Below are 24899 nucleotides of genomic sequence, written 5' to 3'. Positions count from 1 at the left end.
CGTGTGGTCCATAATCACACAGACACACACACACACACACACACACACACACACACACACACACACACACACACACACACACAGACACACACACACACACACACACACACACACACACACACACACACACACACACACACACACACACACACCTTATTTGACTCTCCTTCTAAGTCTTTCCATAACTGTGTTGAGAACAGGCTTTTCTGACCAATAGTACAGTGTTGCATAATCATGACAAATCCCATGGGTATATCCATAAAAGGAATGCTATATTTTTCGTTTTTTACAGCCACATGCAGCCATACTTTACCAGCCAAACAAGCTGAGGTGCACAATAGGAGAACAAAAACATCTATACTGTTGTTAAATATGCTGCACAGTAAGAAGGTCTAAACAAGGCTTTCAGTGACTTTTAGAAAAGTGTGTTTGAAACTGTGTCGCCTGGTGGCAGCTTTTTACTCTCACAATGTTTTTTGTAGTATTGCACCTGCACATTGCACCTGCACATTGCATCATTGCGAAGGCATACCTGTGAGTGTGTATGTGTCACAATCGTTATATCTCGGGACCAGAAGGCGCTGTCTGTGAAATTTGAAGTGAAGTTGGAAAAAATGAGGGGTACACATTTCAAGCCAACACCTTAAGCTTCAGTGTAGGAATGACTATTGAAAGATGTTTTAGGTGATGTGCAATTCTCACTAGAGTAAAAAGTGTGCCTACTAGCTCCGGTCTCCCCTATAACTGCATTCACGAACAAGTGTTTGGTTCTGACTGTATTTATGTACGAGCGGGGATGTGGGTGAGATGATATGGCAACAAGTGGACTAGGCAGTGTGAAGGCATTTCTCTTCTGGATAATAGTGTGCTTGTATCAGCTAAAAGGGGAACTGATAAGAGCGCCAGGGATATTTCTATCCTCACACAATCCTTTTTCCGACAAGGACCATTTTTCCAAAAATGGACGTTGAACATTGAGGCCCTGACCCCATTACATCACCCAGGTACCTGTTGCTGTAATCGCTGCATGAGCTCTTCAACACTACAGTCAGAAAAAGAACCACTTTGGACAAGTGTAACTGGGACAGGGATCTCCTCATGCATTTTGGCCTGTCTTTGAATCTCATATGGCTGCAGATCATTTGAAATAGTATCAATCTGTATACAGGCATTGTTTCATTTATTTTATGCATAGTAAGACATGTAAACCTAGGCTGGTCCTACCAGACCATTGCACTTCATTTCATTTGTACAGAAGGTCTGCAACTGTTCAATTGACAAACGTTAACTCACTTGGAGGCGGGTGTCTGTTGAGGTTTACAATGATTGGATCTGCCCAGTGCCACTCTGGATCTGCCAACCAATCGCATAGCGTTTGGTCGTGACGTATGTCATGCGCCGGGACCGGCCGGAAACCAACAAAACTCAGCAAAGCTTGTTCTTGCTCCGGCTTTAATTTATCGATATTCTGTAGCGTTGCCACAACAGACTGAATAGCTTCTCTCGTATCCTTATCCATTGTCTTCCTGTGACTACAACTGAAACTGGTGCACAACCTCAACGTCATCATTCTCAGCCACTCCCTCTGTTCGCTGATTGGACCGGTAGAAATCTGGTTTAGCAGAAACGCATGAATACACCGCAGCCCCAGACTGACTACTGAAGTGAACTGAAAATTTTTGTAGGTAGCTAATGTAAACCTGCAAGCCAATAATATGCCCATCTCGTCTGCACACACACTGGCACGTGGCTGTGTAAGGTGGTGGACATTCATAAGTCCCTCTGATCCCACTGATTAAAGAAATCCCTCCAAGCTTCTAAATACCAGAGAGAGAGAGAGAGATCATTCATCTGTGCGTGTTATATTATGCCTCAGTGGATTGACCTTTGACTCAGCTCGCCTTCCCCCTCTCCTCCTTCTCCTCCCTCCATCTCTCCTGGCATGTCCTCCAATACTGAGCCTCAGCCCTCCAAAGCACCAGAGAAAAATGAATTATAAATCCCCCTTGGATACATTAACTAGACCCACTTTATATGCCAGGACTCAAATGACATCAATATACGCTTTGTGCATTTGTAAACGCCTTTCAATTATTGATGTGATGTCATTACCCGAGCGATATATCGGCCATGCATGAGAAAGATGTGTCATACAGCAGTGTTGACTAATCTTACAATTGTTTCACACAGGCTTGATTTCAGCCACTTGGGGGCAGTATAAGCTGTAAATATTATGAAATAGTGTGGCCTTATACACATAGATATGGCCAATGTGTAGGCAAAATGATGCTTATTTTACACATTTAGCAGAAACAGTGCAACATTTGTTTTCCTGTCTTTTAAAGGGACACCTCACCTATTTTAACATTTTAAATTGACTAGTCAGAAGTACTACAGAGCCCATATGGTTATTTCTTTTTTTTGTCAGGACTGAGAGCATTACTCCTGAGTCCTGTTGGGTCTAAAAGTTGCGATGTCATGCTTTGATTCCCCTTACCTTACCTTAGAGTGCAATATAAATCATCCCTGAAGCCTTTTATACGTCATACAGCTTTAAAAAAAACAACACAACAACCTACCTCTGCCCCTTTCATGTTTTCACGGGCTGACTTCAAAGTGGTCCATATATTTCCGATTTAGTTTTAAGCCATTCACTCACTCTGGCCGTGCATTGATATTGACTATTTTGAAAAAAAATGCCATTTTTGCTCCCTCACTCTCTCTCTCTCTGTCCCTCTCTCTGTCTCTCCCTCTCTCCATCTCACTCACTGTCTCCCTTTGTCTCTCGCTCCTCCCCTCAGATGCATAAAATCTATATTGTTGTAAATGAAGCTGTGAGGATCGATGCTGCAGGCAGGGTAATGTCGGAGCGCTTGCCACCAGTGTATTGCTACAATGATCTAGTGGTTAAAAACACATTCACAAACAGAGAGGGGAGGGGGGGGGGGGGGTAGATCTGAGCCAAACGGAACGCCCACATTGCGCTCGCTGGGGACATCATCAAATTAAACAACAACTATGATGTCTTTCTGCTCCGTGGCCACACTAACACACCACCCACCACCCCGTCTCCTCCAAACACATGCTCACTGCTTTCTCTTCTTTCTAGTGCGTATTGACAGGAGCCTCCTCTGGGTTTAGATGTATAATGGAATGCATGACATGATTTGTTTGGAGTTTTTAGGATGAAGGGCCCATTAGTTGAACAAGTACAGAGACAGATCGCTTTGACAAAAGTTTATGTCAGGGCAATGTGAAAACCTATCCACTGGGAGATATTTGTGTGAGCCTTGAAGCAGAGTCTGCGGAGAGGCTGAAACACACCTACACACCTCCACACACCTACACACGCACGCACGCCCGCACGCAAACACACACACACACACACACACACACACACACACACACACACACACACACACACACAGTTACGCAGTACAGAGATCTTTAATAATGCTCATGCTGGTGCACATGCATTATTTTTCTATCCACTAGCAACAGATGTTATTCCAACATTCTGGAGTAAAATCTAAAATTATTTTGCAGTGAGGTTATTATCATATTGCTGTTGATTCACTTTTCCCCATTGTGATTTTTGTAAAAGTTAAATAAAAAGGATTGCATTGTTACATTGTTAACAGGCATAATCAGGCAGCACTAGTACTATTGTTTGCAACTTTTAAGTGAGCACTCGGGTGGTCTCCAAAAAGATATCCCTGGAAACTCTTTTGTGACTTTGGATACGTCTCCCCACTCCCTTTTTGCTTCACCCCTTCTTATTTCCTGTGGGATTAACGTCACCTTATACCTGTGTGTTTCTGTGTTGCCACAGCAGCATTCTGGATTAGGGGAGAGACTCCTCATCCTTACAGTAAACAACTCACAGAGGCACACACACACGCATGCTCTCACACATGCTCACACACACACACACACACACACACACACACACACACACACACACACACACACACGCATGCTCTCACACATGCTCACACACACACACACACACACACATGCTCTCACAGAAACACACACATGCTCTCACACAAACACACATCTATCTATCTATCAGTGGGTATAATTTCCGGTGTGCAAACAGCCTATGATGCACACTTCTGGCACGTATGTACGGGAGCAATTTGGTAATTGTAGTATGCTGAAAATAGATAAATGCCACAATAACTCCAATAGCATTTTGGAGTATTCGTTTTTATTCTTGACATTTCTTGACATGATAGAAAAACAACTTCCTTATCTGATTTTTTTCTTTCCTGTGGCCCTAAAACTCTTTAGTATGTAGTGTAGTAAAAATAAAGAGTATGTGGTTTGGAACGCAGGGTTTGTCCATGCCCTATTGGACAATATAATAGGAATTCTTAAGCCAGCGCGATGTGCAGAAGGGGTCAACATGTTTCCCACTGTGTGTCTTGCTGAGCAGATCACAGTCCTCATCCCTGCTCACATCAGCTTTGATCAACACAAACACATTTACAGCTCCACTTGGCCCAGCTAGCATATTACCAACTACAGAAAGAAAGAAAGTGTGTTTTTAGCCATCATTGTCATCACCTTTGCTGTTTGTGTGAAGTTTAAACAGCAGGTTTTACCAGCAGGGACTAGGGGCTGTGGGCAGACCTTATCACAACCCAGGGCCGTATAGTGTTCGCATTATGAACACAAGACTTTGACTGGAGTGATGCTCTGATCCTTGTCTGGAATCCACTGAGCAGCAGAGTCAACAGGCGATAGGAGCCTAAGATAGACAACTATGGGCAGTGTCAACAGAGCCGCTCTGCTTTGGACCAAAGCTCTGTTTGTTTGGCGAGGGCTGGTTCCCTTCTCTCTATTCATCTGGTCTTGGCCCTTCTTCCACACTATTCTAGACCCTCTGCTATACAGCACAGATTATGTAGCCTGGCACCGCCCGCCTACATACTTCCGCTCAATTTTAATTTCCCTTCAGTAGTCAGTCTGGGTCGGCGGTACATTCTTTCGTTTTCTCCGGACAGATTTTTGGCGGTCCAATCAGCGAACAGAGGGAGTAGCTCAGAAGCCGGCCCATGACATACGTCACGACCAAACGTTATGCGATTGGATGGCAGATCCAGAGTGGCACTGGGCACATCCAATAGTTTTAAACTTCAACGGACACCCGCCTTCAAGTGAGTTAACGTTTGTCAATTGAGCAGTTCCAGACCTTCTGTACAAATGAAATTAAGTGCAATGCTCTGGTAGCACCAGGCTACAGATTATGTGGGATTTCTCAGGTATTTCAGGTCAATGTAATTCCACCACTAGTAAAGTTCATATTCTCATCTCTGCACTCGACCTTAATCACTCTAACAGCTCTCACTTATAATCAGAGTCTTTTATCCACTCCTTTGCCTCACACCGAACCCCGCTGACTAACATTTTTTGACGCAAATGTGGTGTTGTGTTCCAACAACACAGAGTGGTAAAGCACTTGAGATGTAATTAGAGTTAAGGATATTGATCACAGCTGGGCCAGGCGATGGCGTTATAAATAATAGCAAGCATGAATAAGTGAAAGCGATAGGTGAGCTCCTCTGTGATTTATGTATGGACTCCCGTAGTCCGCGGCATACATCACCAAACAGCCATGTTCTTATTGAGTTATGAAGCATCCGCAGTATAGCAGCAGAATAATGGCCATGTGTTGTGCGTGTCTACTTAATCCGTGAGCTAACACCCACCAGTAAAGCAAGCAGTGGGGAATTCTCATTGCACTGAATTAGTCTTTGGTATCATATTTTATATTCATCTGATTGTAAGGTCTCTATTGAATAAAGGTCCATCCAGGCTGGGTGAATGAAAAAAAATTTAAAAAAAAAACGATCTCAGGCTTTGCTTAGTAGCTTGTTGCTTCCATCAGAAGATGGAGTTTGTTGAAAAATTGAACTATACAAATCTCCTTACTGTAGGAAACAGGATCTCCCATGCCACCACAACAGATTTCAATATGAATTTGATTTGATGAGCAGAAGAACAGAAGCTGCAGCAGCTGTCATTTATAACTAACCATGTTAACATTTCCTGACAAGTGAACTTGAGTGGCACTGGAAATAATAGAGTAATTGACTGTCTCGGAAGCCAAGGCAGAAGTGCTTTGAAATGACTACAACACAGCAGAATCTCTTAAGGAGGAAGTTTTGGGGAATAGAGTTCAGTTTACATCTGGTCTCATAGCAACAGCAAATGTTTTATTTTTAGCTTGGGATATGAATGTAGGCACAAAGATGTCTTACAAACATTGTTATGTGTACGAGGCAGCAAGGGATGGGTCTCAAATGCAGACAATAGAGGCAATGCTCCGCTGCAATGCACATTTGAACCTGCTCAATGCACCTTATAACATGTCGAAATGCACTTTACACTTTATTATACAACCCGATCTCACGCCGAGGCGTGAGATAGACACGCATGGACCGGCGTGTCTATTACACGCCTTGCCTGACCAGGGCGTGTGAGTTACACGCGCACCTCCCGTAGTCAAGATGGCCGCCGCGGTGTTCCGCGCACCTCCCGTAGTCAAGATGGCCGCCGCGGTGTTCCGTCAATGTTCTATCTATATTCTAACCTCTCCCTGTCCCCTTGCCCTAACCCTAACCACCCACGCCAGGGTGTTTGTCTGCGGGGCTGCAGCTGGATAGTATTGAAATGCTGGGAGAACATGTCGGCCCCTGTTGGTGCTATTCCTCCGTTCATTTAGACGGGCGGGGGGCCGGGCAGGGGGCCGCGTGTAACTCACACGCCCTGGTCAGGCAAGGCGTGCAATAGACACGCCGGTCCATGCGTGTCTATTACACGCCTCGGCGTGATACCGGGTTGTTATTATAATACGCTGCTATGCACTTCATAATTCAAGCACCTCCCAAAGCACTTTATAAATCATTAAGTCATCCTTGTGTGTTAAATGTTGTGGTCGCAAATGTGTGTGCTGCTCAGCCTCAGCTACACTTCATCTTTAGTGGTATTTAGCTGATCTTACCACGCTAACCAGCTAATCTAAGTTGGTGACAATAGTTAACTGTAAGCATATGCACGCTTGTCTTCAGCATTTAAGGATTGTCATTGTGAGCACGTTAGTATGTTGATTAAAGTATGACACTATACTGTATACTGCTGTAGTCTCACAGAGCTGCTAGCATGGGTGGTGGAAAAACACTTCTTGTACAGTTCTATGTTTGGATTCAGACATGTCTTACAGATCTGTGAAGTAGCTGTATTCAATAGCACTCTTATAAGTCATCTGCAAGGCAACAACAAACAACCTATTTGTGTTTGTTTGGTATGAAAGTTCATCAATTCATCACTATGAATGTTTCTTTAAACTTTAAATGTGAATTTGGCTTACACAATGGAAAGTGAGATATACATACTACATTTTTTGAAAAACCAGTTCTCTGGGTGCTTCAATGACTCTTAATAATGCATTTTATTAAAACATTATACAATAAAAAAAATGCTTTCAAAGTGCACTTATGAAACAATTTTTTTTTTGAAAGTGAACAGCATAAACCAGACAGAGGTTTTTTTTAATGGCCTTTAAGAATCTTTGTTATTTCTCTGGACAGAAGACAGTGTCTTTACACTTGGCAGGCATCTAGTTAGGAGTTCCTGCCGTTTTGTGCAGCGTCTTTCACACCCTCCTCCTAAGTGACACTAAGCCTGAGCAACAGGGGAGGCTTTTTAACAGGGACTCACAAACAGCCATTACCCTCAGTCTCTTAAGTGCTGTCTGTATGCTGCGCTGACAGATCACTATCCCCTCTGCCACTGAGTGTGTGTGTGTGTGTGTGTGTGTGTGTGTGTGTGTGTGTGTGTGTGTGTGTGTGTGTGTGTGTGTGCGTGCGTGCGCGCGCATGTATGTGTGTGTTTGCTGGTGGTGGTGATGTTATCTGTCTTTAGCATGAAGCACACATTTTTTTCTGTCCTATACAAACACAGCAGTACTGGGCAGCTTAGGTCAGCCTTGACTGCTCTCTTCAAATTCACTATGTGTTCCACTGACATTGACCCGCACACACACGCACACGCACACACACACACACACAGCCTCCTCCTCCTCAGCACGCCGTCTCTGTGGGTCTGTGCAGAGAAAACCTTTCATCAGGCACACTTGAAGAGAGAAAAATATTTTAGCCCAAGAGGAGAACAACAGGGGCTGCGGAAATTGATTTTGATTTGAAAGTGACGGCAAATAATGGGGCTTGGGAAAATAGTCCCTGCATTTGAATCAGTATTCTCATTCCAGAATGTAAATGGCCCCATGCCGAGACTTTGGAGGGGGTAAACAAGCTTAGATTGCCAACACACAATGAGAAAGGTAACACATGAGACACCTTCCATGCATGCAGAAATACACGTGCATGTATGGGCACTCATTCAGCCAAGGGTGTGCTGGAAGGGACCATGACTCAGGTGGAAGAGCGGGTCGGCCAATGATCGAAGGGTTGGCAGTTCGATCCCCGCCCTGCCACTTGTGTCATGGTTGTTGTGTTCTTGGGCAAGACACTTCACCCACCTTGCCTCGTATGAATGGCAACGTGTAAATGGGAACAGGTCTCCCTTGCAAAAGAGTCTCCGGTCTCAATGGGATTTACCTGTATAAATAAAGGTTAAAAAAAAATGTTTTAGTAGGCCCGCACATACACAGCAAGGACTACAGTGAACACATGCACCTGCTTACACATGAATGCAGCAACAAGTCTGTCAGTGGCTCATTTGCAATAATTGAATGGTGGAAAAAACTATTTCAGTTGACAAATCACAAATTGGTAATTCGAACCAAAGCCCATCTCTCTCTCTCTAAAGCCCACTTGCAAATACATCCTTCCAGTGCTGCTGACAGTTCTTTATAGATATTTATATATATACCTATGTGTGAGTTGCCAAATTATACATCATTAAATCCAACAAATTAATCATGATTTTCAGTGACAGTGTTGCGGCGTTATAAAAGGAAGACTGACAAACGAAGCCCCGGCGCCATCACCACTTCTAAATTAATAGTGAGTGACACCCCCCCCCCCCCCGCCCACACACACACACACACACCCCCACCCCCACCCCCCACACTTAATTAATGGGAAAACAAGACACAACAAGAACATCCATCTCCATTTGAGGAAATGAGCGAATGGGTCGACTCGTGTCATTCTGCATTTGCTGCTCGTTGACAGCCAAATGTAACACGGAGATTGATAGCATTTAGCAAGTTTCCATATGCACAGGCCAGCTGAAATGTTGTTTTTCTAGCCTGCGATCTCTTAAGTAGACACCTAACACGCCTGTAGCTCCTGACACTGAGTTTATAAGCAGACATTCTTTTCAGCGATGCTGTCATGTATCTGGTGAGTGACAGCTCCTAAAAGCCTTTTGCACTCTAAAGCCATGTCTTCTTAACAGCGATGACTTGGCCTATTATCTTACAAGATGAAAGCCGACGCTCCGCCATGCTTTCCATTTTTCTGCATAGGCCGTCACTTTACAGCCAAGCTTTTTGATGTCAGATGTGTCCTCTGGTTTGCCCTCTCGCGTGGCTACGGTCAATATTCAGCAATCATAATAATATCTTGATGGTCGGATGTCAAGAGACTTTTTTAAACTGCTCTGGTGTCCTGATAGGAATAACACACATAAGGGGGCAGTGGGGAGAGAAAGGGAGAGAGAGAGAGGGAGAGAGAGAGAGAGAGAGAGAGAGAGAGAGAGAGAGAGAGAGAGAGAGAGAGAGAGAGATAGGTTGGAGTAGCTTTTAGTCGGACAGGAAAGCCATTATATATCTTGCTAGTATTTGCGTGTGTGTGTGTGTGTGTGTGTGTGTGTGTGTGTGTGTGTGTACATGAGAAACCATCCTTTTTGAACGTATCGACGTTTGCCTCGCTGACCCCTGGGAAAGCTAATGTTAGCCACTTGTTCCACAGTGGTTTTAATTGCCCCACATCCTTTCCTCTGGGGCTGACAATGAGCCGAGGCGTTGGGTGTCCTCTGGTTGAGTCGGTCAGGCCCTGCTGCAGGCTGTCAGATGGGGGAACAAAGTGACTGGGTGATGAGCCAGACGCCCGTTGTCTGATCACATAGGACTGATGCTGTGCCAAAAACAGCACAGCCGGTTCCACACACACACACACACAAACAAATAAACGCACACACGCGCGCGCACACACACACACACACGCACACTCACACACACACACACACACACGCACACACACACACACACACACACACACACACAGGAACATATTTACTCCCAACCTGGGCCATTAGAAAAAAAAATACTTTTCCTCTCTTCTTTTTCTCTTCTCCCTATCTCTGTTTCAATCTCTCTCATCTTTTCGTTCCTCCTTTCTTTTTTCCCGTCTATCCATCTCTGTTTACTCTCTTTCTTTGCAATCACCAAACACTTGCTTGTTGTTTTAGTTGTTTAGCTGTTCTTGTGAGGGAAGCATGGCTGAAGCCCTCCCCATGCTCCCCATTCAAACGCTCTGATTATTCTCTGAGTAAGAAAGTGGGTTTCCTGCTGTGTTCATTTTCACTGTAACACACACAGACACAACTGTGCAGAGCATCACCTTTCCTCTGGCCAGGCACAACATGCAGCATTAGACACCACATACACACACACACACACACACACACACACACACACACACACACACACACACACACACACACACACACACACACACACACACACACATAATGTTATCAACATGCCTTGTTTGTGCAGACTAAAGGCCTTTGCACACCGGGCGCGTTTTATTCGTGCGATTAATCCGTTAATTAACGAACGTATACAGAGTCAATACAAGCTTCCACACCAGCGCCGTCATTTTGCATCGCGAATTTGCGTTATTTATTTTTTCGAACTGAGTTCGATTTTTCTGGGACGTCGCTTCTAAAGTGAGACGCGACAAAATTCACATTTCAAAACATTCGCTTTTACGTTGCGCCCGGTGTGCAAAGGCCTTTACAGTGCATTTGTGTCAATAGTGTGTTACCCAGTGCTACACACTGCTCTGTCAGCCCTCACCTATACTGATCAAATCCTCTGAGGTGTGTGTACAAAACTATATTTGTGTTCTATGAATAAGCTGACTTCCCCCTCAGATGTTGTCGCTTCCAGCTGCAGTGGGCTATGTATAAATCAATGCCTTAGTGGGCTAGAGAGGGAGTAGTTCTATTCACTCTGTTTCCCAGCTAGCAGCCTTAGTTGTACTATGCGGGTAAAGGAATTCAATACAGAACACTGGAAGGCAAAGGCTTTTTCTAGGCTCACATACAGGAATGGATGTTCAGCTGATACAGATTGACTAATGAAGGAACAGCAGGCCAGTCAAGCAAGAAAATACACTTTGTAAAACATCAACAGAGAATACAACTGATTTCTGTGATGCACCACGGCACCTGACATTAAAGACAAACTGAATGGGATACGTGCAGGCATGGATACACACGCACACGGCCGTATCTGATACTGTGAATCTGCATTTGTCCTCACAAATGCCCCCAAAATCTATCTGAATTTGAATCTATGGCGCTTTATTGATTCAGATAAGGCACTCGTGTGTGTTTCTGCTCTTCATTTGCAGTCTGTGTGTGCAGCAGCACTGTGGACTGGATTAAGGTTGATGGCAAATGAATTATACATGCGGTCTGAAATGTAATTCTCTTCATTAGATGACAAATCTCTTGTTTGAATATTGCATCGTGTGGTAATAATACTGCTTTTATCATTGGCCACGCTGGAGTCGTGGCACTGAGGAAAAATAGTCTTGTCATCACTGTAATGCACTGCCGCCGGGTCATTAATTCAAATGCCAAATTAAAAGTTAAATTAAATGTACTAGTTGCAAAATTAATTCTGACATAAGAAAACAAGCAATGTCGGCTTCTCTGTAATGAATAATTGAGTGAAGAAGAAGTCGCTGTGTGTGTTTCGTAGATGTGTGTGTGTGTGTGTGCGTGCGTGCGTGTTTGTGCGCGTGTGCTTGTGTGTGTGTGTGTGTGTGTGAGCCCTGAGAAATGAGTACTGGGCCTGGTTAATAATAGTGGCAGAGAGGGTGTGTTAGCGTATGGCCCACTACATCACTCCTTAGCAGGGACACATCTCCAGGGCTCAGTGCCTCTGATGGAGTGTTGGACGGGGAGACGACTCTGTCCACACACAGCTGCTGATGGAAGGCTGGAGGACAGACAAGATCCAGGCAGCAGGGAGGCAAGGGAGTGAATAGTAGGGCACCTTTTGGTTTCATTCCTTTTTACAAAGACACAGTTAAAGCCACTACGAGTAAAACTGCCCGTTGGCGGCCTCTTTGGACAAAAGCGGCAGTATTTTTTCTACTAATGTGTTTATGTTGTTGTAAATAATGACTATTTCAGATGAATAATGGTCATCTGATGATGCTGGTGAGGCAAAGTAAACTTTGTTTTAGTAGGCTACCGCTCATTCATTTAGGAGTAAACACTGCAGTCTATAGTTCGCTCCCGTGAAATTGTGTATACGTTGCTTGGCAACGCCCTCCCGCCCGCCTATCATTCTCTCTTTTAGCTTTTCTTCATTACATTTTCTTTTTTTTCTTTGATGGTTCAGCCCCGTTATCAGTCATTATGACGACAAATAACTGTATCAAAGAAGGCTCCCGCTCCCCTTCCCTCACCTTGAGGGATAGGCTTCTCAAATCGCGTTGCTGCGCCAAACTGAAATCTGCGACCAATAGGATATGTGACCATAGAGCATGCACGCGTGAACCGAAAATCGAACTGGGTGTGCGACCAGACCAAAACCAGTAATAAAAACTATATAAAAACGTCTTTCTTTGCACTGATGGTCTCGTTTGCTGTTAAAGGTAATTTATGATTATGAGAGGAAACATGAGGCTGTTTAAAAGATATTTAAATGTTACTCGTAGCCACTTTAAGTTAAATAAATGTATTAGTTAATGGTTACATTGTCTTTCCGCATATCCCCTCTCAGGTTCCCACAATCCAGAGGGGGTCATAGCGCAGGGTCAGCCATAGTACAGCGCCCCTGGAGCAGTTTTGGGGCTAAATGCCTTGCTCAATGACACAATGGTAGAGATGGTGGGCACCGTAGACATAATACCAGCCACTACCAGTTTTACAAATAACACCCTCCTGTCGGGTGCCGAGAATCGAACCAGCAACCCTATGGTTACTGGTCGGCTCCTTTTCCTCTAATAATAATAATAATAATGGATTGGATTTATATAGCGCTTTTCAAGGCACTCAAAGACGCTTTACAGGGTTCCAGGTTCCATTCATTCACACAGTCATACTGGTGGTGGTAAACTACCATAGTAGCCACAGCTGCCCTGGGGCAGACTGACGGAAGCGTGGCTGCCATTCAGCGCCTACGGCCCCTCCGACCACCACCTCAAACATACAGCAGTCATACACATTCACACTAGGCCATCCTACCACCCTACCACAGGATCTGTTCTATCTCAAGTCAAGTCAACTTTATTGTCAATTTCTGCAATGTGTGCCAGACATACAGAGGAATCGAAAATATGTTTCTCTCTGACACCACGGTGCAATAAGTACAAAAGAATCAAAAAGATAATACAATAAAGAAATTCATAATAGTGCAAAAAGTAAGGCAAAACAAAACAGTATATAGAAAAGTAAATCAATTGAACTCTAACTATCCTCGGGTGGATGGAAGGTTGTCAGTGTTTTAAACCTGCACATCACAGATGTTGGTTGCATCCGGCTTGGAATGAACTCTATATCCAGTGTACGTTGATTGGCTTTGAGGGATTGTTTGAACGATTTAGCATATTTTCCAAAACGTGACAAAGTCTTAATTGGTGAGCTTCCGACAAAGACACGCTGTTGTGTTACCTACTCACTAAACACTTCAGCACATTTCAGAGGGAAAAGATCCTACTCTGCATTCCTCTAAATGTGTCTAGATAGATGCTATTTATTTTTTCAGGATTAGAATTGACATGAAAACCTCTTTTACGTCTATAATGCCATTTTATGACCTCTTTTTTCTAAAAGCAGTGTGTCATTGTGGCTCCTTGTCACATTTCAGGTGTCAATGGACAAGATAGAATATATTAAAACATACAGAACATAGTCAAGGTAGGGCGTCCCCCCCATGGGCCTCGGCCAGCAGCGGACCCGGGTTCGATTCCAGCCCGCGGTCGTTCTCTGGATGTCACTCCCTTCTCTGCCCCATTTCAACTCTGTCCCTACACTATCAATAAAGCAAAAAAAATGCCAAAAAATATCTTTAAAAAAAAGAACATGGCCAAAGACACATTTATTGAATATTCGACAAATCACGTGATCACGTTTATCATTATTGCAGGGATGTATGCAACGTGTGGAAATCAACACAACACCCCTTCAGATGTACATACTAAATACACATCCAATGATGAACTAGAAATAAATCAAGGGTTTCCTTTCAGTATGTCAATGTGTTAACATATTGACAGCCAGATGTATGCAAATACAGTAATGTCTATTTCCTGTGTTGTTTTTTTTCAAGCACATTGTATAGCTGGATATCTTCCCTTTATACGGCTCTGAACAGAATCTGTGCTACTATAGAATATTCTTGGCTGTAAGTCGTTCCCTGACATCCCTGTCATCATTGAGAGATGATGGATGGGGTCTCGTGCTCTTCCTTGAACCTGTCTTTTTCTTTCTGTTGAGTTTTATTTATATGAAGCTTTTTTTTTTTTCTTTGATCAGAAAATAGAGATAGAGCCGAGGAAAATATGTTGGTTGACGGGGAACAGGAGAGTTGTCCTGTAAAGGATGGACCAGGGGCCCAGGGTGAGGCAAGGCAGTGATATACGCAACAGGGAGAACGCTAAACAAAGGGAATAGAATGCTCAAAGAGAATGAACAGATTTGTATGGAGCAGACTGAATACAGGGATGAATTATGTGAGGTTTGGAATAGATGGGGCAATGGGGGAGGACTGGGGAGCTCTTTTTTTAAACTGACTGAACACTTGGGCAAAGCAAGTTTATTTCTAAAGCACAATTCTTAAACGAGGCCATTCAAAGTGCTTTACAGGGGCATAAAATATATCAAGATTAGACATTAGAAATTGCACAAGAGACAATACATTTTTTTTTAGTAACTACTTCATAGTCATGCATTAACTACTAGATATTTATATTTTTAGTTCTTTTAGTTTTTTTACTAAAAGAAACTATGCAGTAGTTACTAGAAAAAAACTAAAAACACAAAATGTAGTAGGTGATGCATAACTGTGTAGTAGTTACTACAATTTTGTTTACCTTATTGTATAGTGTTAGCCAAAAGTCGCAGCAGACCTCAAGTTTTCTGGGAGTTTGTTCCAGATATGCGCTGCATAAAAACTGAAAGCTGCTTATCCTTGTTTAGTCCTAACTATGGGAACTGTAAGTACAGTAGACCTGTCCCAGACGACCTGAGAGCTCTGGACGGCTCATAACGTATCAGCAGATCAGAAATGTATTTTGGCCCTAAACCATTTAGGGCTTTATAAACCAACATTAATATTTTAAAATCAATTACTTGATTATCAGGAATCCAGTGTAAAGACCTCAGAACTGGGGTGATGTGATCCACTTTTTTGGTCCTAGTGAGGACTCGAGCAGCAGCGTGGTTGCCTAAGTCACTATTTATTTATAGTCTCCAAATGCAATCCCATGTCATATCTCTTAATCAGCCAACTAGCTGATGATTCATAATGTCAAGATCAGAGCACAGGTGTGGCAGGACACTTGAATGCGACCCACTCTCTCTCACACACACACACACACACACACACCTACACACACACAAACCCGCCGAGCCACCCAACCTGCTTCAACCTTGGTGGCCCTCTTCAATATGCTCTCATTTTAGATAATGAAAAAAAGTCTGGAGGGGGGAAGCCACGGAGGAGATCACTGATCCACTCTAAGTGAAAACCTATACTGAAGTTAATGTGAACACCCTCGGGGGGGACAAAGGACTTCTAATTGATTAAGAACATTACCCGGATAAGAGTTGAACCCTTCTGTATGAGAGAGCAGCTCAATATGGGCATTCCACCTCCAGTGTTAAGGAGATACAGGTAATGAAGATTTCTCTTTTTCCACTGCAGCATATGCTCATGTCAGTTACTGCAGGTGTTCATAGAACATCTCTGAAGATACAGACTGTGTCCACTAGAGGCAGTGTTGGATCAGAAATGTCTTCCAGGTTTGTCACAGAGGTAGAGAGAGCATCATGGGAACAACACTGCAGCACAGAATGCGTTCCAATTCACACACTACATACTAACGTACAGAAGAGTTTTAGGGCCACGGGAGAGAAAGAAAAAAATCAGATAAGGAAGATTTTTTTTCATTATGTCGAGAAATGTAAAGAATAAAGACAAATACTCAAATGATATTGGGGTTAGTGGGGCATCTAGGTATTTTCAGCATACTACAATCGACATGCATGTATTGGGACATCCTAAATCTTTTTCTGGCAAACTAAATAGTAGGGAAAGTATGGGTATTGGAACGCAGAATAGGTTCAGGATGCACTTTGTTTGAATGGGGACAGGGTGCAGGTGCATTAGGATCAATGTTTTCCATGTGCTGAGGAATAAAAAGCACACAATGAACAGAGCTGATGCCCCAATTTCTTCTCAATTATTAAAGATACAGCTCCGTAAAAAAAATTAAGAAACCACTCCAAATGTTCAGTGTCTCTTATTTTACTCTTTAGAGGCATATGTTTGAGTAGAATCAACCTTTTAGATTTTATACTAAAACTACTGACAACATTTCCATCAAATTTTCAATAAAAAATATTGTCATTTAGAGCATTTATTTCAATAGGTAATGTAGAGATAAAGATTTAAGAAAAATCCAGACTGGTCTCTTAATTTTTTTCCGAGGCTGTATTAAAATCCACCTGCATGACTTTAAATCCAGGTGAGCTCATAATCTTTATTTGAGGGGGTGGGAGCTGGGGGGGGGGTTACATCTTTTCTTGTAAATATTGCATAATCAAAGCTTTTTTTGGAAACCAAAGTTTTCTCTCAGCACTGTTAAGCTTTTAAAATGCATTCCTTTAATTTTTTCCTCTGCTGTGTTGAAATGACACGCTGCTGCTGCTGCTGCTGCTGCTGCTGCTGCGGTGATTAATAAAACGTTATCCTCCTTTGATGATGCTCATGCACCCGTGCTCAACACTCTGAAACAAGGACGCCACTGTTCAGAACGCCCTTTGATCTCCCCATGTGAGACAATACAGTGACTTTGTGAAGAGAGGGAGACACAGAGACCTGCTGGGATATACTTTGGCCCCCTTAAAATCCAACAGACACATCCCCTGCGTTCCGAATCGAATACTTTCTACTATTTAGTATGCCAGAAAAAGAGTATGTCCCAATACATGCACATTAATTGTAGTATGCTGAAAATACATAAATGTCCCAGTAACTCCAATAGCATTTTGGAGTATTCATCTTTATTCTTGACATTTCTCGACATAATGGAAATAAAATCTTCCTCATCTGATTTTGTTTCTCTCCTGTAGCCCTAAAAACTCTTCTGTACTTTAGTATGTAGTGTAGTAAAAAGAAAGAGTATGTGATTTGGAATGCAAGGTTTGTTTTGCTGCTTGGTTAAAAGAAGAAGAAGATTGTACTGCAGTATATTCAGAGTCTGACCTGTATGCAAATGCAATGCTTTTGGGTTGTTTATAGTATGTACTCAGGGGTGTCATCATAAATGCTGCTTTGAAATACAACAAATTACAATGGTGTTTCTGCAATATTCTATACGTGGCTAAGTGTCAAAGAGTCAATGGATTTCTTTGAAAAAGTAGTTTGTGTATGAAACACCTTTTCTCTTTAAGTCTTAAATCGTGGCTGTGATACGTGTTTAGTATGCTTCTTGGCTGTAATACGTCTTTAGTATGCTTCTTCGATGTAATGCGTTTTAGTATGCTTCTTGGAAAGTGAGGCTACGGTCAAGGGTGGATCAGAGTTACTTCTCTGAAAAAACAAACCAATTCAGGGGAGGTCACACTGTGTAAAGGAGTTTTATTCATTTCGACCGAATGTCTTCAAAGATCAGCTTTGAAGACATTCTGTCAACAAACAACAAACAAAAAAAGGAAAATTCAGTGAGAATGAGTTTATGTTGCACATCTGCAGACTCCCACTATAAATCAAATAAAGCTTTAGTTTTAGCTTTTACATCTTGCATGTGAGTAAAAAATAAGGAAGAAAGAATCTGCCCTTGCCTGTGAAGCTGTTGATGTAGTTAGGTTAGGTTGTCGTGCAGCAGTGTTATGACAGTGCCAGATGAACCTTTGTCCACCAATTCCCTGGCTGCTTTTTATGCTTGGCCACAGAGCGTGCCCTTCTTTATATGGGCTTGTGAGATTGCTGGGGAAGCACATCAATCTCCTGTGGGTGCGACACTCTAAGTCTTCCCCCCTTCTCTGTGCAGGTGTGACCCCATTGCCCTTTCCTGTAGTGTCCACTGGGTTGCTCATATGTCTGCTTCCTCAACCCTGCGCTGCCCTGGTTATTAAAGAGCACCGGGGCCATATTCACCCTCGTCCTTCTTACTCTCTCCATCCGCCCCTCCTTCACTTTGTTTCGGCCTCTTCCTCTCTCTCTCTCTCATTCTCTCTTTTCCTCTGTCCATTCACTCCGAGAATAGCACTGCTGTTGTTCTATTCCTAGTAGCCTATACCGATGCCACTGCCTCACCAAAAAAAAAATCCAATATTTCGCCACTGAAATCTGCCAAACCTGTAAGACAATTAGCAATGGGGCGGCTTTATTAATTGAAATGTATTTATAATTCTCATCGGTAATCATGGTCCCCCTTTCTCCTTTGTTCTTGTTCAATCAGTCAGTGGATTATGACAGGCCGGCCCACAGGTAAAGAGCCCGGCTAATTAATGAGCGAGGGGTTGATTGTTCATTCCAGACCGAAGGATTTGCTCCAGCGGTGAACTGGAATAGAAGGCAAGGCAAGGCGAGTTTATTTGTATAGCACATTTCAGACACAGGCACACTCAAGGTGATTTACAGGAGCTAGATTTTTTTTTAAAAGCATCAAGTACAGAGTACACATTAGAAAAGCGAATGAAAAACAAGAATAGAAATAAAACATTTAAATAAAAGAAATACAACTTTTAAATAAAAATAAAATAGAAGCAGACTTTGCTTTCCAAGGTTTCTTTTCTGCCTTTCCTCAGGTGGAATGGGTGAATACGGTAACAGAGGTCAAACCTTTATTTTGTTCTTAAAACATCAGTATCATAAATCAGACAATGACCAACATTATGACCAAATCCTTCTGTAATAGTGTGTAGAATAAGTATGGAAAGTAAAGTTGATGAAAGTGCTTTAGAAGCAGGGCCGGCGGTAGCCAGGGGCCAGGGTGGGCCGTGCCCACCCAAATGTGGGCGGGCACGGCGGAAGGTGGAAGTCCAGACCCACTATCGGACGGACCTGTTCATTCGCTGTACAAGAAAATGTCAAATAAAATTCAGACAATTAATTAATACTAAAGAATATACCATTACCATGCATTGCTTCTAATTGTATTATTGGGTGGGCAGGACAGCCTGCCTCCACCCGCTTATAGTGGTCACTGGTCAGCAGCGCCGGCCCGAGGCATAAGCGAAATGAGTGGTTACTTAGGGTCCCGACTGCCAGGGGGGCCCCCCCAATTTTTATTTTTTAAGTTTGTGTGTTTGAATGTAAATTATCATACAATAAAAGGAATACAATGTTTTGGTAGATAGCTAATATCTTAATAATTGAATCAGTTCATCTGGGAGGTAATCCGAGGTTAACTGATCACGTCACGTTCAAGTCCATGGCATGCACAGTGTGTATTGAGTTTATTTAAAAATATTTGAAAATGGGGCTGCCCTCAGTTGCCCATGCACTGTGTATAGTCTATAGCCTATTTCAGCCTCGTCTGTGGAAAAAAAGATAACTGGACAACAGAGTTCTTCTGCTTCGTTCCTCTCACTGCATTTAAATTAATTCATTATATTACAGAAAAATATGTCCCATAAAAGAAAAAGAGCTCCAAGCCCATCCCAGAGGACCCTGCATAATATTTTATTTCTAATTTATATTTCTATGGAAAATCCATGTGTCTTTCTTCAATAGCTTCTAATTTATCCGACCCAGTGTCTCCAAATTATTTGTTCACACAAAATTCCTCAGATTTAGCCTCTTAATTTTCCTCTCAAAGTGCACCAGATTCATGCATTTCACTTTAAAAAGGTAAAAAAAAATCTCCCGGGGGGGGGGGCATACCCCCGGACCCCCCTAGCAGGGTTGTGACCTTGGCTGGCTACTATTTTCACCCATTTGGACATCAGAGGCAATAGTGGAAAGTGGTGTGTATAGTATATAGCTCTGGACTACCACCATCCAGGTTGCCCAGTCCCAAAGCTTTCTCTTCCCATAAAAGAAAAAGAGCTTTTTTTTTTTTTTTGGAATGTGTGCTCTATACTTGATGTATTTTGTTCTTGCTTAAATTCTTTTTTGAATGTGTGCTCTATGCTTGATGTATTTTGTTCTTACTTGATGTATTTTGTTATTGCTTATGTAAAGCACCTTGAATGGCCTTGTGTCCGAAATGTGCTCTAAAAATAAACTTGCCTTGCCTTGCCTTCAATCAGCTCAGGCTGCCTACAATTTAAAATAGATACATTATGTTGTATATAATGTATATTATACAGTCAAGTGCGAAAGTTTGTGAACCCCTTGAACATTTTGGAATTTTATTTATTTTTACCATTAATAATTCATTTTTATCAATACCAGTATTTTTTATATGAAATAGCAGGTGTTTGTTTATCAATTCAACATTTTTCTTTCCCAGAAATAAATTGTTAAAACAGATAAAACAAATTATTTGACAAATGTTGTATGATCAAAAGTTTGTGAACCCTAAGCTGCATTGCTTAAATCGAGCAAGTAAACACAATCAGATGGGCCAAATTGAGTCATGAAATGGACCAATGTAGTGAGAGATCTTTAGGGAAGAAATTGGGTGGCACTAGATACAACAGAGATAACACCAGGTCAGTTTAGGCTCACCAAAGTGAACCCATACAGGTCAGACATGCTAAAAGGGAACCCAATCTCTGAGGATCTCAGGAATAGAGTTGTGATGCTGCACATTTGTCTGGGGACAGCTATAAATTATTTTTTTTAAAGTTTGAGCTCCATCGGTCCACCGTGAGGCAAATCATCTACAAATGGAGAGCTTTAAGAGTGACTGAACATCTGCCTAGAAGTGGACTTCCTTCAAAAATATCCACAAGCGCCACAAGATAAGTGATTTTTCAGGTAAAAGCCAACCCAAACATTACATCTAGTGATTTGCAGACCTCTCGTGCAGCATCTGGGACAGATGTGCATGGTTCCACAATAAGAAGAAAACTCAGTCAACATGGCTTTCATGGGATGGTTGCTGAAGAAGCCTCTGCTCTCAAAAAAGAACAAAACTGTTTGTCACAACTTTGCCAGAGAGCACCTGGAGATACCTGAAGTCTTATTCTGTGGACAGATTAGTCCAAAATTGAACTGTTTGGTCATAACCAAAACCGCCATGTTTGGGCAAAAACGCAATTCTGCCTACCACCTACAGAACCTTCTCCCAAGTGAATAATGGTGGTTTCAAATTGTCTGCAAATCTCCAGATGTAATGTTTGGGTTGGCTTTTACCTGAAAAATCACTTTTCTTGTGGCGCTTGAGGATATTTTTGAAGGAAGTCCACTTCTAGGCAGATGTTAAGTCACTCTTAAAGCTCTCCATTTGTAGATGATTTGCCTCACGGTGGACCGATTGAGCTCAATTTTTTTTTATGAATTTATAACTGTCCCCAGACAAATGTGCAACATCAAAACTCTATTCCTGAGATCCTCTGAGATTTGTTTCCCTTTTAGCATGTCTGACCTGTATGGGTTCACTTTGGTGAGCCTAAACTGACCTGGTTTTATCTCTGTTTTATCTAGTGCCACCCAATTTCTTTCCTAAAGATCTCTCATTACATTGGTCTATTTCATCAACCAATTTGGCCCACCTGATTGTGTCAACCTGCTCGATTTAAGCAATGCAGCTTAGGGTTCACAAACTTTTGCACATACAACATTCGTCAAATAATTTGTTTTATCTGTTTTAACAATTGATTTCTGGAAAAGAAAAATGTTGAATTGATAAACAAACATCTGTTATTTCATATAAAAAATACTGGTATTGATAAAAATGAATTAATAATGGTTAAAATAAATAAAATTCCAAAAGGCTCAAGGGGTTCACAAACTTTCGCACTTGACTGTATGTTATTCATAAACATTTGGGAAACAAACATGCAAGAATCAAATCTCCCACACAGCAACACTCAAAGTTTATTTGCATATTGTGTTCTACACAATTCACAGTAAATGTGCCAAAAAGCAGACGCAGCTTGGCGCGCGCTCGCATCTTCGGTCTCTCTGCCCAGTGTGCCCACCTAAAATTTCTACAGGCCCACCCAAATCTAACTGTCTAGAACCGGGCCTGCTTAGGAGTTGAGATTCTTGGTTCAGAGTATTGAAAAAACAATTTTTTAGATAATTAATGATAGTTATAGGAGAGGTAATAGACACAAACACACATGGTTTAGTCAAATAAACACCTACATGTAAATGTCGGCCCTTTGATTTATACTAGCATGAAATCATTTTTATTGAAGCGAAATAGACAAAAAATATCAAAATTGACCAGTGCTTATAAAACCTTCGTGTTTGCCTGCTGTTGAAGAGATACAACAATGTGTTTAAGGGGATTGTTAGTTAATTGAGAATTAAAATGAACATACTGTTTACAGCTGCTCTGCTCAGTATTTCGACATTAGCAGTAGATCTCATCACATGGCTAGAAGTCGCTCGTTGTGACAATGGTTTTGCTTGATTTGTCTGACCCACAACTGTATTGTTTTGGTTCACTCCCTTTTAGGCCACCTGTCCAGAATTCACCCATTCACACACACACACATTCACGCCTGATGCTTTGATCGTAATCCGATGTGGCGTCCATTGTCTTGCCCAAGGATGACCATAGTGGATCATTAAGAAGCTAAAGAGACAGATGACATTTAAATAATAGTACATATTGGACTCACATTAATTGATCATCACAAAATGGCTGTAACTAAGTCATGTGTTTTTCTATATTTTAATATATAGAATTGGGAGTATATTATCTTATGCTCTTACTGTGAATTAATTGGCTTTCATCCAGTAATATGCGCTATTCACAAAAATTACTGCATGCCATTGTATTTGGGATTATGTTGAAACTCCATTGTTAATGGAAAAATAAGAAAGTAAACTGTGAATGATAATGCAGCACAATACCGTGTTTAGTATAGTTTTATAACAGTGAGGGACTGTAAATATGTTTGCAGTGAGTAAACTGAACAAAAAACAGTACGGTAATGGCAACCCTACTGACAGTACTCTACTGTAAGAATCAAGACAATAGAGCAATTTAGCATGTTTTATTACAGTAACATACTGTAGTAGTAGATGACAGGAGGGTAACTGTAAAATTAAAATAAATAAAATATTAAAATATTGGCAACCATGCTGCCAGTATTTTAGCTCAGTTGGTAGGGCAGTTGGTAGGGCGTCCCCCCCCCCCCATGGGCCTCGGCCAGCAATGGACACGGGTTCGATTCCAGCCCGCGGTCGTTCCCTGCATGTCACTCCCCTCTCTGCCCCATTTCAACTCTGACTCTACACTATCAATAAAAGCTTAAACAAAAATGCAAAAAAAAAAAATAACAACCAGACAGCAACAGATAAAGATGTGTAGACCACACCACCATTTTGTAGACGTGAGTTACCTCACTGTTAGTGTAGTGTGATAAGACAGTGAGTGTGTTTTATGTTTTTATTGGGCTACTTCTGACGTGACATGAAAAAAAGCTGGCTGGCTAGCAGATAATATGCGCTTGTAAAATCAGCCAGGTGTTAGGAGCTGGACTGTACGCTGTGTAAAACCCAGCCTTTTATGTGCATTGGGTAGTTTTCCTTTTGCAGCCTAGCTCTACACCAAAGTATTGTTAATAAAAAAAGAAAAACGTGCCTGGAACCACCAGTGATGCTCGTCAAGCTCATTGAGCAAACTGCCTCCCTCCTGACCCCCTGATGTGTGAGTGAATGGAGCAGCTTTTCATTCTATAAGGCCCTCTGTGTCATCGCCATCGGATAGAGCAAAGGATTTCTTAAAGTGGTACATTGGCTCTCCTTCACTCAGTCAGTAGCTTTTAATGAAGATCCTCCAATCTTAATAGAGTCCTTCTGTACTCCCCAGCGGTTGAACTGCTTTTAACCCCTCCTCCTTATTCTACCCATCCCCCACCACTCTCTCTCTCTCTCTCTCTCTCTCTCTCTCTCTCTCTCTCTCTCTCTCTCTCTCTCCTCTGCTGTTTTAATTGCTTGAAGGTCATTGATAATAATGTGACAACTTATTAGTAACTCAACCATCTGATGCCACTGATGATTTTATACCTCACTTTGCCACAGCGCTTGGTTTCCAGGCAATTACCGAGCATGCTATTTATTAATTTCACGGTTCATGGGGCAACACATTTCATAAATAGTGAAGGATGAAAGCCTCAGTCATTCACAATGTCGGGCGGCTCTTATTGATTTTGGAGTGAGATGTTCCGGTGATGATGGAGCCTTCATCTTGAAATGTACCACGTGTGAGGACCAAGCAATCGCAAGCAACAACTGCGGTTGACATAAGTTCATGGAACTTGTCCAAACACTCCCCTCATGTTGTTGGAAGTGCAGGCTGTAGAAAAATGTCATGATTGTA

The sequence above is a fragment of the Ammodytes marinus genome (assembly GCF_949987685.1).
Source record: "Ammodytes marinus genome assembly, chromosome: 10".
Lineage (NCBI taxonomy): Eukaryota > Metazoa > Chordata > Actinopteri > Uranoscopiformes > Ammodytidae > Ammodytes > Ammodytes marinus.
This window is presented reverse-complemented; position numbering follows the sequence as displayed.